The sequence below is a fragment of the Schistocerca piceifrons genome, chromosome 8, assembly GCF_021461385.2.
Source record: "Schistocerca piceifrons isolate TAMUIC-IGC-003096 chromosome 8, iqSchPice1.1, whole genome shotgun sequence".
Taxonomy (NCBI): Eukaryota; Metazoa; Arthropoda; class Insecta; order Orthoptera; family Acrididae; genus Schistocerca; species Schistocerca piceifrons.
The window spans coordinates 377,262,229-377,280,921 of record NC_060145.1 but is presented as its reverse complement, the minus strand read 5'-3'; positions in this window follow the sequence as shown (position 1 = coordinate 377,280,921).

Sequence of the window (18,693 nt, the reverse complement as noted above, 5' to 3'; positions counted from 1 at the left end):
CTGTCAGTCAGTGGAGGAAGTGTGGATGCAATTATCGTCACTCTTCGATATTCAAAATTGTTGCAAGATGGGTCCTGCGGTGTCTAACGGTGGATCACAAATTGCGCAGAAGAAATATTTGTCTTGATTTGTTGCAACGTTTTGAAGCTGAGGGGGAGCTCCTCTTGTCCCGGACTGTGATAGGTGATGAAACCTGGGTTCACCACTTTGAGCTCGAAAGAAAACGACAGTTGATGGAATGGCGCCATTCCCACTCCTCACAGAAGAAAAAGTTCAAATCAACTGCTACCGCCGGTAAGGTCATGATAACCGTGTTCTGGGACTGTGAAGGTGTGATTCTCATTGATGTGATGCCAAGAGACGGTACCATTAATTCAGAAGCGTATTTCAACACATTAACAAAACTCAAGACGCGCTTCCGGCGACTTCGGCGCCACAGTAAGCCAGGAGATGTTTCGCTGCAACACGATAACGCTCGGCCCCTATACAAGTCCGAGGGCTGCTGAACACATAGCAAAATGGGGTTGGTCAGTGTTACTCCATCCACCCTATAGTCCCGGCCCCCTCGGACTTCCACTTTTTTGGGCCATTGAAGGATACAATTCGTGGGGGACATTTTGAGGACGAATATGAGGTGATTCACACAGTGAAGCACTGAGTCCACCACCAGGACAAGGATTGGTACCGTCAGGGTATACACGCCCTTGTTTCGCGCTGGAGGAAAGCCATAGAACGGGATGAACATTGTTATTGTTGTTGTGGTCTTCAGTCCTGAGACTGGTTTGATGCAGCTTTCCTCGCTACTCTATCCTCTGCAAGCTTCTTCATCTCCCAGTACCTACTGCAACCTACATCCTTCTGAATCTGCTTAGTGTATTCATTTCTTGGTCTCCCTGTACGATTTTTACCGTCCACGCTGCCCTCCAATGCTAAATTTGTGATCCCTCGATGCCTCAGAACATGTCCTACCAACCGGTCCCTTCTTCTTGTCAAGTTGTGCCACAAACTCCTCTTCTCTCCAATTCTATTCATTAGTTATGTGATCTACCCATCTAATCTTCAGCATTCTTCTGTAGCACCACATTTCTGTGTAGATGAAACATTATTCTCATTGCTTGTGTAATTCTCATTACGTTCAATAAAGAATTGTTGAAGAAAAAAAGTGTGGTGGATTACATTCTAGGCAACCCTCGTATAAAGAGCCTCCAGTCATCTGGTTAATTTTTAATGTTCAGGTCTTCCAACAAACCGCCAATCTCATTGCAGAATGTAATGATGCCTTCAGTTTTGAAATGAACTCAAAGTTTTTTTTCTGTCGTTCCCAAAACACAGGCGAGGAAATTCAATTGATACAGCTATGAGTCCAAGAGTTCGGATTTACACTTTGGAAGATCTAAATTCCTAATCAGTTAACTAAGTTCACACCGCGTGATTTTGTGTGGTCCTTCAGATGACGATGTTGGCATAAATGTAGAGTCAGCGCCACTGGCAGACGACTGCAATTTTTCGGCTGTATGTGCCAGCTCAGTATCACCGCTATGACCTCATGATGGCGGTACATGTGGGGGAATAGGAACTGGCAATCCTTCGCCTTGAGCCACAGGGCGAATGACGGATATAATATAAGGGTATTGACTATTCGTCTTCCTTTTGTAATTGACTCCCTTCCTCAAGAGAAGCGTCACATAAAAATACAATACGGTGCTTGATTTGTGGGTTCACACCAAATAAAAATGCACACAAGCATTCAGTGTGGACGAAAACGAAGTGAAACGCAAGTGTGGAGGCCACAATTTAACTTGGCTCCAACTCGACACCCAAAATACAAGGCGTATTCTTGCTTCATACATTAGTCAGTGGTGGCCTTCTTCAACCAAAAACAATATCTGCACAAATTTAACAATAATTATCAGGTTAGTCATTGCAGGTGCAGAGAATTTTTCTGAAAGTATACTCATGGAGAATAACACAATTTTTCAGTTTCAACATTTCAGCTCACATACATTCACTGCCAACTGCCTTTACAAACCTTTCAGTAACATGCGAATAACATGGCACAAGAGCACACACCATGGAAAACGACGATTAAAATGTCATCTGGTTTCTACATTCGACAGATCTAATGTGACTGAATGGCGTGCATATGAGCCATGGTGTAAAACAGTGTTGGCAATTTATACTGGAAGCAGCCACCTCATTCGCTCATAGCAGACGAACCCTAGTCACAATGCCTTTGCCTATAGTTCACATAATGTCCCATAGGTGTGACTGTGAAGCGTAAACAACTTATTTATTTGTAAGTCTGAACTAGGAGACCATTTTAGGCATGATATTCATGTTCAGCATATGGAAACGTATAAAGCACGGCTACTTTCCTTTAAGTAAAAAATAAAAAGCGAAAATTAGTCGACCAGTGTAATTAGAAAAGTGTTAAAGTATAAGGTACTAGTTGACTGATACATCACATACTTAATGCGATGGACTCCCCACTTTCATGAGAAATTTCCAGATTCATAATTTAGTCAAATACTTAAGTAGTGGCTTATTTGGACAAACAAATGAATTGTCTCATTGAGGAAAATTAAGGTAACAAAGGTACAGCGTGGAATATTGGAAATAAATAAATTTCCTGAGCTGAGTTTTCAGAGACAATAGCCTAGTTATAGGAAAGAGGACAATGATAACTTTCTAATGAGATACGGCTTTTTGTGAATAAACAGCTATTTACTCACCACAGTTATTGAGAACCTACCGTGGGAACAGTTTTAATTACTGATTTCCCCCAAAAGGGAGGGTTTCCGGTGGAACAAAAGATCCTATTAGACTCAGCGGATTGAAAACTATATTGTGAATAATAAAGTTACGTAAAATAGTGTGCGAACAGTAATTCGGCAATTTTTATTATACATGATACATGTTTAGTTGGAAACTTTCGAAAGATAGAATGAAAAAAATAGTTATTCAAAGAAGTAGCAAATGGAGCAATCCATCTTGTTACGTGTTGTAATCTCCGAACTGCTTCGGCATCTTTCTTTAATCCAACCTTGTGAGGATCCCAAACACATGAGTAGTTCTTAAGAGCAGTTTTCTCAAGTGTTGTTGTCTACTTGATCTCCTTTATAAATGGACTATATTTTCCTTGAATTCGTAAAGTTAAGAGCAGTCGGTTATTCACCTTCTCTAAAACTGATCGTATGTGACGATTCCATTCCATGGTGTTTCGTGAAGTTAGACTTACATGTTTAAACGTCACGCAGCATACGATTAATACCCGAATGTTTTATCTATCCATCCGCATTAATTTACATTTACCCACATATAAAACAAACTTCTTCTCGTCGAATAGAAATCCTGTCCAAGGCTTCTTCAGTGCTCCTAATGTCACTCAACGATGACAGTTTCCAGTACACAAAAGCGTCATAAGCAAACAGCCTAAGATTACTGACGACCCCACGTGATAGATCGTTTATGTATACAGATAACAGTAGGGGTTTAGTAACACCGGTCCGTAGCGCTCCTAATGTTACCTTTGTCTCAGATGAACAACGTTCTGGGTTTCTATTAGAAAGTCTTCCACCAAATCACATATCTGAGAATCTATCCTGCGTTCTTGGACCTTTGTTAATAGCGAATTGTATAATAAAATATCCGGAAGATTTAATTTCACTAAATTCCGTGACACCATGTGAGTCAAAGCTGGTCTCTCTCTCTCTCTCTCTCTCTCTCTCTCACACACACACACACAAACACACACACACACACACACACACACACACACACACACACACACACACGCACACGCACAACGTGTTTGCAGTTAAGTATCTACATATATGAGCCACATTTTATAAACCTGTTACAACCTTCTTATTATTGGCGCTGTTCATAATTGTAGATAAACTTAGAGCACACATGGAAAGGTAATTTTGCTGTTAGTAAGGTGATTCTGCAGGAATAGTAAAGTAATTTCACAACACGAAATTTCATTCAGCTACTGCAGCGGTCTACATCTTCAGTTGTATAAATTGCTTCCTTTGTCAGCTGTTTTTGGTGACTTTCATGGTAGGGCAATAAGCAAAATGAGCGGGGTGTCCACGATGCACCTGTTTTTCTTCACAGTATGTGAGTAAGTCCTCAAGTAGACAACACAAATCCAGTCCTCACCTTTCCTGTTACCTGTAAGTTGTTGATTGGGAGAACTGTGAGCAATTTTTGGGTCGTTGCTTACAACTGTATAATTGGAGAATGAATGAGATCTTGGTTGCCTTCAACTACATTGAGACATTTGGTCAATGAATCCTTTTTACTCCCGTTCTGCTGCGGAGATGACTCCCAACGTCCGTTAGAAATTTTCAACCTATTGGCCACTGATGTACGGAACGCACAGAGATTATCTGGAAACATTGAACAGAAACTTTAAGGTTCTTTGAATTGTTACCACCATCATTTACTAACCAGCTACTTCGGAGTATTGAACTGAACCACTAGTTACTAACAAATTGCTTTGCAGGATTGAACTCAGCCTGTTACCTGAGTCCGGCGTCTGTACGTTGAACCGAGCAGCTACGTTCAAGTGACAGTACACCAGGGCTTGTCCTCATCACCACTCCTGTTGATTCTCGTGTTGGACACTGTCACACCAGACTTGCACATGCCACTACCACGGACACTTCTCTATGCTGATGATGTCATGTTGACTGCGGAGACCAAGGTTGATCACCTGCAGCAAACACAAGAATGGAGCGGCCGATTTGTGCGCTATGGCGTACAGCTCAACAAAAAGAAAACTGAGTGCATGACATCGTATCCGCGAGAACGTGGGAGCATCAACGTTGACGGAGAAGATCTACCACGATTAACATAATTGAAGTATCTCGGTTCTACAGTCTCTAGTGATTGCCGCCTTAGAACCAAGAGAACGTAAGGACGCAGGCAGCCTGAATTAAGTGGCGAACGACAACAAGAGTCACTTGCGGTCGTCAGATGGAGGTTCATCTGAAGTCGAAAATCTACCGGACTGTCATCCTTTCCGTCGCTATGGCACAAAGATGTCGGCCGGCTACAAAAGAGGCAGAACGACGACTGGGGGTAATAGAATCCAAGATGCTTAGATGAACAGATAGCTTCATTCGACAGGATCACGTTTCGATCGAATAGTATCAGGATATGCTTTGGGGTAGCTCCGATCCAGAAGAAAATACGAGAAAATCGTCTGCGATGGTTTCGATATGTGCTGCGCTCAGAGGACAATCTATAGTATAGGCAGCCTGCACAATGAAAGTAACTGGAAAGAGACCCAAGGGACGACTAAGACAGCGATGGGACAGTACACTCCACAATGACCTGAAGGTTGTGAATTTTCATCCGGACATGGCCAACGATAGAAAAAAGATGGGAGATCGCGAATCCATTCAGTGGACCCTGCCATCAGACGGGATAAACGCTACAGAAAAAGTAGGAGAAACATGTACACTATTCTTTGGGTTGTAGCTAAACTGCATGCAAGTTTTCTGATTTTTATTTCGGTTAATCCTAAACCCAAATCCTGCATCTTAACAATGTAATTAACAAAACGTTGCTGTATTTCCCCTGGTAATGCAGATCGCTTGTACAGTTTTGTATTTGTGGATGTTCGTTATCTTCATCGTCCAATGAAAAATTTTTGATGGTGTTGAAGAGGACACCACGCAGTTTTGATGTTTTATATGCAGTCATATTTTTATATTTCACCCGTCTAGCTGCAGCCAAGAGATCCACAGTTTCGTAGTTTCTGAGGCCTTTTCACTTTTCAATTTATTCGTTTCTTTAGGTTTTAATTTCACAAGCTTTCCTTGATTTTCAGCAGGTTTCTTGTTAGGAGCCATGTAGAAAGAAATCGTGAAAACTTATAAATAAAATATACTAACAAAAAAGATTACATTACGCTTTAAATGGCTGTGTATTTAATAACTGAAGAAATGACATTTTTAAAAGTTTAACACCATAGTTACTGTTTGCGTACTGGTTGAGTGGTTTCGCACTTCGTCAGTTTTTTTACGTCACGTATTTGTATTCAGTATATGCTTGGTGTGGACAGTTCTATTTGTCTCATCACGCTGAAATAGACATCAGATCTTCGTTTACCCTGCGTGATTTGATCTAGTAACAGTGATATTTTATATGCAATGGAGATTTTGTTATTAGAATACAATGTGTTTAACACTGGGTTATTTATCGTAGATGTTACCCATTTAAAAATTTCTTTTCTTCAATGTTTGAGAGCTTCAAGACGCGATTTATTGAAAAAGTTTATATTTAGTAAATAATTCTTCTGTTTTAAAGGAAGATAATTGACAACAAGCAATAGTAAGATAGGTTATTTGGCAATTCTCTGACATTCAAATTTGTTTATAGTTATACGTGTGAAGTACTTGCCTCTAATAATATTTGCAATAGGCATCTTGCAGATATGCATGGATCTGATGTAAGAGCAAACTGAATTGAGTTACCCAAGATAGAGCTCATTTTGTTAACACCAAGCGTTGACTTATTAAGGTCTGTGTGGAGCCGATTTAGTTAACACCAAGCGTTGACTTATCAAGGTCGGTGTCTTCACATATTTCACAAAAATAAATAAACTGCGTTCCTTACGTATCACTGTAGGCTTCATAATACCTATGACGCATAAATAAAATTTATGTTACCGGCTTATTTCAGCTCTAAAGTGATATTACAACTACGAAGCAGAAAACCACCCTGATTTCACCATGAGATGCGTCACACAACAGCAACTTGCTGTGTCAGTGCATTCCAGTGATTGCAGGAGAGCACACATGTACTGCAAACGCAAGACAACGTCGAGTCATTTGTTGCGAAAAATAGCAAACATTACATTGGATGGGTTCATTACAGCAAACTTAGAACAAAATGCCGCAACGTTACCTACACTAGAAAATTACCTTTCTCTATTCAGAAACTCCTCTATGGTATAGGAGTTGCTGACTAGTAATATCTTTCATCTGTTAAGAAGAAATGTTTCTGGGTATGATAACCTCGTCATATTGTAAATAACTATCACTAATGAAACCATGGCTTTGGTCACAGTCACTGTGGATTTCTTCTAGTTTACAGGTGTCACTGTCTCCAGGCAGGTCCTATGACTTAAGAAGTGTCTTTTCTTTGGAACTGTCAACATGCGGTCTGTGCTAGAGACGTAAAAATTGAAGTCAACTCTAAATGAAATCGAATACTGGCGCAGCAACGAAATTGTCACAGCACACTAGTTGCCTTGCCCGACATCATCGTGAATGCTCTGTTCTGCCCGGGGCCCCACGGGAAATTAGTATGTCAACAAAATGTGAAACATCCCCTTAGAAAAATTATGAATTACTGTGCTGGGAAACCTCTTACGTTATTTGATTTTAAAACAGTTGAGCAAAACTGAACGTACTGAAACTTTTCTCTTTAGTTATTCTGATCATCACTAAACTGACTCACAATATTTTTTAGCGCAACGCAATCTGACTTTCAATAATCCCTACAAAAGAATGGCCCTGTCTAACAATAACCTATACGTTTCAAGAATCACTTACCTCACAAAAATCTTCGTTACTCGAACTAAGAGTACTGCAATACAGCGAGCGCCTGTACTGCCAGCTAAATAAAAGATTCTAACTACTGAAGGCACTAACTAGTGATAGGTATAGTTGGCAATGTATTTACCTCAATAGTGTTCAGAAGTCATAATACAGATATCAGTTCATGACATCCAGTTTGGTAAATTTCCTTTTTCTGACGGACACACGTCCAGCTCGTCCGCTCATATTACCATCTCAAAATTCTGGCTTCTCTCTCCCCACATCCATCACTACTGGCGGCTGACCTACAACTGCCCAACGCTACGCGCTGTTCACATCCAACTGCCGAACAAGTGATTTTCATACAGAGCGCTACTCGGCGTTACCAAAATAAAAAACTAAACAGCCCACATACAAAAGATAATAACTAAAGGTCTTAACGTTATAACCTGTAGTCGAGAGCTTACAGGTATTCAAACGCGCAGGTAAGACTTATCAAAGAGGTCTGAAATAGTAACTCGCTCTACGCCGGAGACGCTCTACGCCATAAGCCACGCGGGATTATCCGAGCGGTCAAAGGCGCTGCAGTCATGGACTGTGCGGCTGGTCCAGGCGGAGGTTCGAGTCCTCCCTCGGGCATGGGTGTGTGTGTTTGTCCTTAGGATAATTTAGGTTAAGTAGTGTGTAGGCTTAGGGACTGATGACCTTAGCGGTTAAGTCCCATAAGATTTCACAGACATTTGAACATTTGAATTTTTTGGCACCCATAAGACCAGTAGTGTCACTCGCTGTGACGCACACCGAAGGGTGCAACATCGCATTGGCCCCACTGTCTAACTAAAAAATATAGATACTTCAAAGGTCAACTTGGACCAAAAGTCGGAAGAAATCATCAGCAGTTTGGCATAGTATTTTATGTAAATAAGCAAATGTCTGACCGCATCGAACTTTAATGCTCCTTCTAAAAGGCTCTACGCTCTATTGAAATGAGCAATTACTAAATATTATTCCATGCACGCGGTCCTGTAAAAGAAGACAACTGAAGAAATCCGTAAAAATGGAAGCATTATGAAGATAGTTAAAGACTGGACAACAGAAAACTGCAACACTTCCGGAAACAGTTGGCTTCAACCCAGCTCGTAACAGAAGAACTACAGATCGTAGAAGACGTACTGAACTGTGCGAGAGATTTTACATTAATCTCAGGTCCATGTACTTCCAGTGTCCTATGGCAGAAAAGAAAATGAAGAAAATATAGTGCTCTCTGCTAAAAGAACTCGCTGAATATCAGATAAATTATGAACTTAGTCGCTCGGAAAAGAGTTAATCTAGACTTGAATCGCGTCTTGACACCCTTACACTTCATGTCTATTCAATCAAACAAGAAAATATCGCGTGTGGTAGAGTAATGCAGGTAAACAATGAAAACTGCAAGAAAACAAAAGTTTCAAAGGCTGCTACAGTATAGGAAAACGGACACCTGGGTTGGTATATGAGAACATATACAGACAAGGAAACTGTACCATTAGAACGAAGACGCAGACGCCGTGATGAAGCAATTGACAAGAGTGTAGACGTCTATAAAAGAGGCGTTACGGTAAGACAAAAGAAATCAAATCTCCGGAGACATTCTAAGCGATGAGAAAAAATTAACAATAGCAGAATGTTCCGTAAGATAGCAAGCAACACTCAAAATAGTACTATATTTCGATATAATTGTTTGCTTTTCTTTTTTCTCTGTATTCACCCTGAAGATTTAATCTCAATAATGTAGGTTTTGCTTTTCTATCTGTATAAGTTCTGTAGCTGTCATATATCAAATTATTATTTTTTATTTTGTGCTGTTGCCTGCTTACACTTCTGTTAACATGTTACTTTTCAATAACATACTTCTACGTCCATAAAATTGTATATTCTGGTGAGCAGTTTTAAAAATTGCAATTAATGCTACATTTTGCAGGAGAGACAAGCTTTGGAAAGTACCGATAGGTCGCTATCTAAAACGGTAACAGATGACCTGACATTATCCAGCTTTTGTGTCTCCCTGTTTAGAGGCACAAAACGAGTGGGTGTTTTCAGCTCGCTACTAAATGCAAATAAGGAGGAGGCCGAGTTAATAGCAGCTGAAGGAGTCCAGGTTGCAATAATATGCGGTACGGCACACTGTTGGAGACAAGGATTATTATTCAAGACACACATAGTACAATGAAATTACTTATCTTCAGTAGTTTGTAGGACAGCAGCTGCGGCTATGAACTGACAATCTCGTAACATGGAACACCATGAACTAATACAACATATTCTCAGTGACTAAGCCTGATGGACCCTCCTCAGAGAATCAATGCAAACATTACAGAACTGGCTGAGGGCCGATTATGAAAGTATGTCTCGCTAGGTTGAAATCTAGCTAAGAAGTGAACGAGGTACACTCCAGTTCCGTCGAGCTGCACAGCCCACTAGAGTGCGCTGTGCTCGGCAGACGACGGGCTGCCAACCTTGTGTTGGCGCGGCGTTGTAGTAGTATCTGTGGCAATGATACTACACCAGCAACAACAGGCAAGAATCACTGACAAAACAAGTCAACAGGTATCACGTGAAGGAATAAAGCATGGAAAGGAAGAAAAACAACACACACACAAAATACGGAAAGGTGAAAAGAGTAGAACAATTCAAGTATCTTTAGGAATATGTACAGCCGGCCGCGGTGGCCAAGCGGGTCTAGGCGCTTCTGTCTGGAACCGCGCGACCGCTACGCTCGCAGGTTCGAATCCTGCCTCGGACTTGGATGTGTGTGATGTCTTTAGGATAGTTAGGTCTAAGTAGTTCTAAGTTCTAGGGGACTGATGAACTCAGATGTTAAGTCCTCTGATGCTCAGAACCATTTGAACCATTTCAGTATGTACAAACAGGAAGATCAAAGACGCACTAAAATAAGGGAAACGTACCAAGGCAGACCACATTCAGGCACTTCAATAAAGTTTTACTACCAGAAACACTTTACACCTCGGAAACGACCACAATCGTTGCATCGTGTATCACATAGCCAGAAAAACTAGAACCTAAAAAACCAGAAAAAATACGTATAGACTCACAGACACGATCAAAAGGTGCTGCTAAACGTTCTATAACAGTCACAGAGAGAGGAGTTTTGTTATAGTTATCAGCTCAATCGAAACACCTAGGGCAATGAGGAAATAATACGTAAATGTTAAACGAAAGAGGCAAATTCAGAGACGAAATTTAAAGTAAAAAAGAACAAAAAACGAAAAAGTATGGACAGAACAAAGGAAAAAGAAACACAGTCAAAGAAAGAAGAGATTTTGGGAAGAGAAAAAAAGGAAGGAAACGACAAAAAATTGAGTAATCATGCAATATTGAATTTCAAACACTGTTTTAAAGGACCAAAAATGTGTAATAATAACAACAATAATAATACAAAAATAGTGACTGACTTGCCAAATTCAAATGGAAAAGAAATAATTAAGAATCAATACATTCTATAAGAAGGGACTCTTTCACCTGCGCTTTTTGACGTAAGTATAGGTTATACCGTAAAGAAATAGAGAAAAACAGTTTAAACACAAAGGATAATAAACTGAACACAATAAGACCTTACAGATGTTTAGGTGGTGACCTATCAACCAAGCTGGTGACCTGTCAGAGGACACAGAAGATAGACTACAATTCGCCATTAATAAATTGGGGCACATGAGCTCCGTCTACAATTTCCTGGTTTCAAAAAATGAAACCAATGTATTGAAATTCATAGTAAAATAGCCACGTAGAAAAGAAATAACTGTAGATAATGGTTCAAATGGCTCTGAGCACTATGGGACTTAACATCTGAGGCCATCTGTCCCCTAGAACTTAGAACTACTTAAACCTAACTAACCTAAGGACATCACACTCATCCATGCTTGAAGCAGGATTTGAATCTGCGACCGTAGCGGTCTCTCCGTTCCAGACTGACGCGCCTAGAACCGCACGGCCACACCGACCGGCTGTAGATAATAAAGCATTCGCACTATATTCTCATGTTGGCTTTTTACGCTGGCATATCAGCTAAAACTATAACTACGATGAAGAGATAAAACTAAACGGGTTTCATACTATTTGCTTAACAATTCACCGCAATGTTAAAGGGAAACAATAGAGTCTCAGCCGCGCGGAATGGCAGCGCGGTTAGAGGCGCCATGTCATGGATTGCGCGGCCCCTCCAGCCGGAGGTTCGAGTCCTCCCTTGGGCATGGGTGTGTGTGTTGTTCTTAGCATTAGATAGTTTAAGTTACTTTTAATTAGTGTGTAAGTGTAGAGACCGATGATCTTAGCAGTTTGGTCCGTTAGGAATTCACACACATTTCAACATTTGAATAGTCTCAAAATTGGTTCAAATGGCTCTGAGCACTATGGGACTTAACTTCTAAGCTCATCAGTCCCCTAGAACTTAGAACTACTTAAACCTAAGTAACCTAAGGACATCACACACATCCATGCCCGACGCAGGATTCGAACCTGCGACCGTAGCGGTCGTGCGGTTCCAGACTGTAGCGCCTAGAACCGCTTGGCCACCCAGGCCGGCAATAGAGTCTCAATTTTTATGAATTCACGTCAGCGTTATTACGTAATTACGAGGTAAAAACACGAATAATGATCAAGAACGATGAGAGAGCCATAGGGAGGCGACAGCGACGAAATTCCTTAGATCGATAAAAGGATATACACTGAAGCGCCAAACTGGTATAGGCATGCGTATTCAAATACAGAGATATGTAAGCGGGCAGAATACGACGCTGCAGTCGGCAATGCCTATATGAGACAACACGTCTGGCGCAGTTGTCAGATCGGTTACTGCTGCTACAATGGCAAGTTATCAAGTTTTAAGTGAGTTTGAACTTGGTGTTATAGTCGGCGCACGAGCAATGTGTGACAGCATCTCCGAGGTGGTGATGCTTGGGGATTTTTCCGTACGACTATTTCACGAGTGTATTGTGAATATAAGGAATCTAGTAAAACATCAAATCTCCGACACCGCTGCAGTCGGAAAAAGATCCTGCAAAAAAGGGACCAACGACGCCCTGAGGAGAGTCGTTCAGTATGACAGAAGTGCAACCCTTCCACAAATTGCTGCAGATTTCAACGCTGGGCCATGAACAAGTGTCAGCGTGCAAGCCATTCAAAGAAACATCATCGACATGGGCTTTCGCCTCGCTTGGGCCAGTCAACAGCCAACATTGCACTGTTGATGACTGGGAACATGCTTCTTGGTAGGAGGAGTCTCGTTTTAAATTGTATCGAGCGGATGAACGGGTATGGGTATCGAGACAACCTCATGAATCCGTGGACCCTGCATGTCAGCACGGGACTCTTCAAGCTGGTGGAAGCTCTGTAATGGTGTGAGGCATGTGCAGTTGGAGTCATATGGGACCCCTGATACGTCTAGATACGTAAGCATCCTGTCTGATCACCTGCAGCATCCGTTCATGTCTATTGTGCATTCCGACGGACTTGAGCAATTCCAGCAGGAAAATGCGACACACCACACGTCCAGAAACGCTACAGTGTGGCTCCGGGAACACTCTTCTGAGTTTGAACACATCCACTGGTCACCAGACTCGCCGGACATGACCATTATTGAGCATATCTGGAATACCTTGCAATGTGACGTTCAGAAGAAATCTCCACCCCCCCCCCCCCCCCCCCTCGTACTCTAACGAATTTATGGACAGCCCTGCAGGGTTCCCTCCAGCACTACCTCAGACATTAGTCGAGTCCATGCCCCATCGTGTTGTGTCTCTTCTGAGTGCCCGCGGGGGCCCCTAGACGATATTAGGCAGGTGTCAGTTTGTTTGACTCTTCATTGTACACTTTAGGAAATGATAATAGCTGAAATAATAAAAAAATAGCTGGAAGTTTATAGTTGCAACGATAAACTAAAACATGGCAAAGATAGTGGAAAGAGCATGTAAACTGATTAGGAAATAACAAAATAACTAAAATATTGTACCACTATTAACGAAGGGACAAAGGAGTATTACAAAATCTAGAAAGCGTGTAAATAATGGGGGTAAACGTGTCATACGGTCTTAAATTCCTTGAAAGCTAACTATAAGAAGAAGAATAAGAGCGCCACATTTAAGGTTTTATACATTAAGAGCACTTGCAGTACTGAAATTACTCTGACCATCAGAGTTTTTAAAGAGCGTGAGTACACACTCTTGCTGTACTTGGTGCAATTCCACACAGCCATTCTTCACTACTGCCGTACTGCTGTGCCGCCGCTCATAATTCGGTCTGAGAATGTGAATTAAACTTGACCCTAGCTCCAGATGGGCGAGCACAGCCTGCGGAACCTGCTCTTTACCCGGTTTGTGCGTGGAGGTAGGCGGACCGGACAGACAGTCGGCATTTGGCGGAAGTTTCTCATGTTGTGACACACATACACTCCAGACTATTCCACGGTACCGTTGGCCGCCCTGTTTTCCAAATTTGCTTTAGTAATCATCACCGTTGTGGGATACTGTCGGTAGCTGTGGAAGTTTCTATAAATCTCGATATGGCAGACGTTGGTGTCATATGTACGACTGTAGCCCCACTCCACTTTTAAATTTGCATGACATTCTCTGCGTCTATGACTGTATCTTGAGTTTACGTTCCTCTGGGCCCGCAGTGTGATGTAAGTCTTGTAAATCCAAGTCCACTGTTTCAGTTGCATTACTTCATTGCGATAGACCTATTTCAGCTATCAATTGCCATTGTGAAGCTTTTTGCGAATAATTTATGGACTTCTATCATTATTTCCTTCACTGTTTTGTGTTTATATCTTATGGCTATATGGTGTGTGTATACATTTGTACTTCTGTCTAGTTGTTCATTACTTTCGTATCACATGGGTGATTACTCTCGCTTATTAAATTGCTCTCTATGATTTTGTAATCTGTGTTTGGATTTTAGCGAATTCATGATAATTTGTTGGTCCTTTTTCACATCAGTGGATACTGTCCTAGGTAATTTTAGTTTATATGTCAACGAATTTCTAATACCGTATTGGATAGTTGCATAAACGGTGCTTTATAGTTAAAAGTCCTCTCTATATAGTCGATGAAGTTAATTGACTCATCGTTCAATCTTTGCTGCTAATTTTATCCTTCACTTTGAAATATTCTCGTTATGTATATGTTCATACGTTATCGTGATTTAATATTTCAATAAAATTTTCTACGTAGTTTTTAGATTTAAATTTGTTAGTTCGTTTAGAATGTTCCGTGGCTGCTATATATACGAAATTTATTGAAATCTTAAATTACGATAACGGATAATACAGACATAATGAAAGTCAAAATTATGAGCAAAGATTAAACGATTAATGAAGTAACATCATGGACTACATAAAGCAGCTGTGTTACTATGCAGAATCGTTGATGCAACTGTCAAATATGCTATTAAAAATTCGTTAACATATGAATATTAATTAAAATACCTTGGACAGCACCCAATGATGTGAAAAGCGATCAGCAAGGTTGTTAGAAATTGGCTAAAATACAAACACAGATCAGAAAATCATCGACAGCAGTTTAATAAGCGTTAGGGCTCATCGATGTGATCTAAATGTCATGAACAATTACACATAAGTACAGATCTATACACACACCATATAGCCATGTAAATACAAAAAATTGAAGCAAGTAGTGATAAAGTTCTATGTATTAATCCAATATTGCTTGGAAATGGCAGCTATAGCTGGAATCTCCCTATGAGTATAAGGCAATTCAATAGAGGCTTCGGGACTGCTTACATATATATTGAGTGGTAACATAATTACCCTGAAGAAGACCAGCCAGAGCCGTAGTCGAGATGTTTATTTTCACATAAAATTGTTACTTTCTCAGTAATAGCTAATTACTGGGTCTGTGCTAGATACTTTTTTTTTCTATAAAACAGTAGTGAGGGGAGATCCTCAGAGATGTAGAACATGTCATAAAACAAGGGCACATAACATATATTTACAATAAAAACGTATATGTTAATTTGTTTTCGAGAGATTCTTAGCGAAATGGTCCTCATGAATGTGGAATAAGTCAAAAATGCCTTAAAGAGATTTTCATTTAAGAGGTAATAACATAACATGGCAATGAACAATGCACTGAGTAGCGTATGGTAGGTCACACTATTTTAATCGCACGTCAACGAAATTTGAATCAGTTTACAACGCTTGTTTACGCTAATCACATTACTGTACTAAAGAAGTACAGAAGTCAGATTTTAAGTATGACCATCGTTATATGATAGTATTAATAACACACTGTTGGACACAAAAAGTGAAGCACACAGAAGAATGGTCCGATGTAACTTCACACAGGTACAAAATGTCGGCGGGTACGTAAATCACTACAGCTGCAGTTATCTCTGGCAGGTAGAACGGCAGCCAGCGTGCATTAGTGATGTTCTTGTTTAGGATTGTTACCAGGCCTGGTACGGTATGTAGGGAGTGTGAACAGCGACAGATGTTGAGTAACAGCTTTGAAGAACTCGGAGTTGACGCATACTGGTGTGAGACAGCGTTATCAGTGCCCTATACAGTTTGAAATTGTCCTCATTCTGGATTTACATTTGGCCGACAGGTCGAATCATGCAATATCCGGATTTTTGTGGCATTCTGGTATGACAGTGGTCAATGTTGGACTGTATGGGAACATGTGGGCAGGCGTACTTTTCGTCAAGGTTACAATCAACCGCACCTGAACATAAAATGCCTCCCTTAAATGCGTGAGAGGAGGGAAGCATTTTAATTATCACTGACGCCGAGTGAGAATAAAATATACAGTTTCTGTAATTCTATCTGTAATTGGACAGCGGTAATAGTTTGGGCTTCCACCAGTCACAAGTACGATGACGAGTGAAAACTAGAACAGTTCAGTAACAGTTAATGAAAGTTCACATAATAACTTAGCTGCACCATGTGATGAGATACTCAGCTTTGAAATCCTCGGGGTTGTTGCTTCAGGAAGTCCCAGCGTTCGACGTTCCTAATGCACTAATTTTTTACAATAAAAGACAGAGCATATCACTTTTCTTGTCTCGTATTGTGATCAATTTGGATGTACATTGATGATATGTATATATCTTATCTGATAGCCCAGACCGAGCGGGGTGGCGCAGTGGTTAGCACACTGGACTCGCATTCGGGAGGACGACGGTTGAAACCCGGCCATCCTGATTTAGAATTTCCGTGATTTCCGTAAATCGTTTCAGGCAAATGCCGGGATGGTTCCTTTGAAAGGGCACGGCCGATTTCCCTCCCAATCCTTCCCTAATCCTAGCTTGTGCTCCGTCTCTAATGACCTCGTTGTCGACGGGACGTTAAACACTAATCTCCGCCTCCTCCACAGCCCCCAAACGAGTCTCTCACACACAGCTTCCGAAAGACAGTAGGGCAGACTCACTGACTGACTGACTGACTCTCTCACTGCCTCTGACTCCTTTACATGCCTCTTCCTTACTGGCCCTGACTAACTTCGACTCTTACTACTCCCTCATTAGACTCGTGGTTCATGTGCTACTTTCTTTTATACAAAACTAACCAACTGAATATGTTGTGAAACGTAAGATTTACAAAACAACAATTAAAAGTAATTAGATGATTTTCGTTGCTTGCAAAAAAAGATGGCCCACATATTGCCCTGCGTGTTCTGATATTCAATTTGGAAATGTTTGCTTAGTTTCATACACAATTTCAATGAATTTTATAGTGCAACAATTGAAATTAAATATTAGTTAATTATAAACAAATTACTTTGAATAAGATATCGTTATCGGCGTTTTAGCTTGCTCTCAACTAGAGCTATCATTTTAAATAATCATAAGGAATAAATGTCGTAGCTTTTCAGAAATAGGGGATAAGTATATTATCAAGAATATGTGGTGCAACATGGCTGCACAGTTCATATTACGAAATTTCAAAGTCGGTTTATTAACAAACGGCTTAATTCACTTAGTTGCTAATAAAAATTGGGTATCATATTAATGTGAAATGTATGTACTAATTTTTGAAAGGGCAATTTACTACTGGAACTGGATATAGACATAACAGTATAAAATCCAGAAAGTTAAAATTCGAGCTAAATAGACCTCTTCAAAGAATGTTGACTTGAGGAAGGAAATTTCAGGTAGGGATGGGAAGATAGTCCCATTTAAAACATCACAAGGCAAAATCGTCGTATTGTGTGCCAAGCTCACTGATAACCCCTTCATATCTGCACCTGTCTTCCGTGAACAAGTTTTGGTCTTCCTGCAACATTCTGTATCATCCCGCACCGGTGGTCGGAGACCAGCAGCAGTCGAAATACTGTCCCATGCTAAGTCTGCTGTGAAAGCCACAACACAACCGGCAGTGGTGGGAAAACAGCATTCAGTTCCAGTATGGTGCACACAGAGAATTTATGGCCAAAATTTAGAGATTGTAAATGGTGCTCTGTTCAACTATACGCCTAGTAAGTGGGTTAAGGACGGAAAAGACCCACCGGTATTCAGCTACGAAATTCGGTAAATGCTGAGGAAGAAAGGCTGTTGCACTCTTGGTTCAAAAGAGCAAATGACGACAAGGAAAGCTTAGTGGAGACTGGGGTGTCTGTGAAAAAATCTATGCGCGAAGCATACAACAACTACCCTATCATAGCTTAGAAAAATATCTCGCCGAAAATCCATGAAAATTCAGTTCATGAGTAAAATCGCTAAGTGGGTTTATGGCTTCCATATAGTCACTTATTGACAGTCTTGTGTGGCAGTTAAAAAGATGGCTAGACGAAAGATGAAGTTTTAAAGTCCACAATTAAGAAACTGTTCACGCTAGTGAATCGTACGAACATACCGTCGTTCGACAATACAACAGACTCCCGTATGGACGACACGGTAATAAGCATATCTGGTGTAGAGAAACCACATAAAGAGATCACAACAAGTAAGTCCCCAGATCCGGATGGAATACCATTTCGGTTTTATACAGAATACTGTGTGTCATTGGCCCCTTACTTAGCTTGCTTTTATCGCTAATCTCTCGCCCAATGCAAAATCCCAAGCGACTGGAAAATGCGCAGGTGACTTCTGTATACAAGAAGAGTAAAAACAGACCTGCAAAATTAAA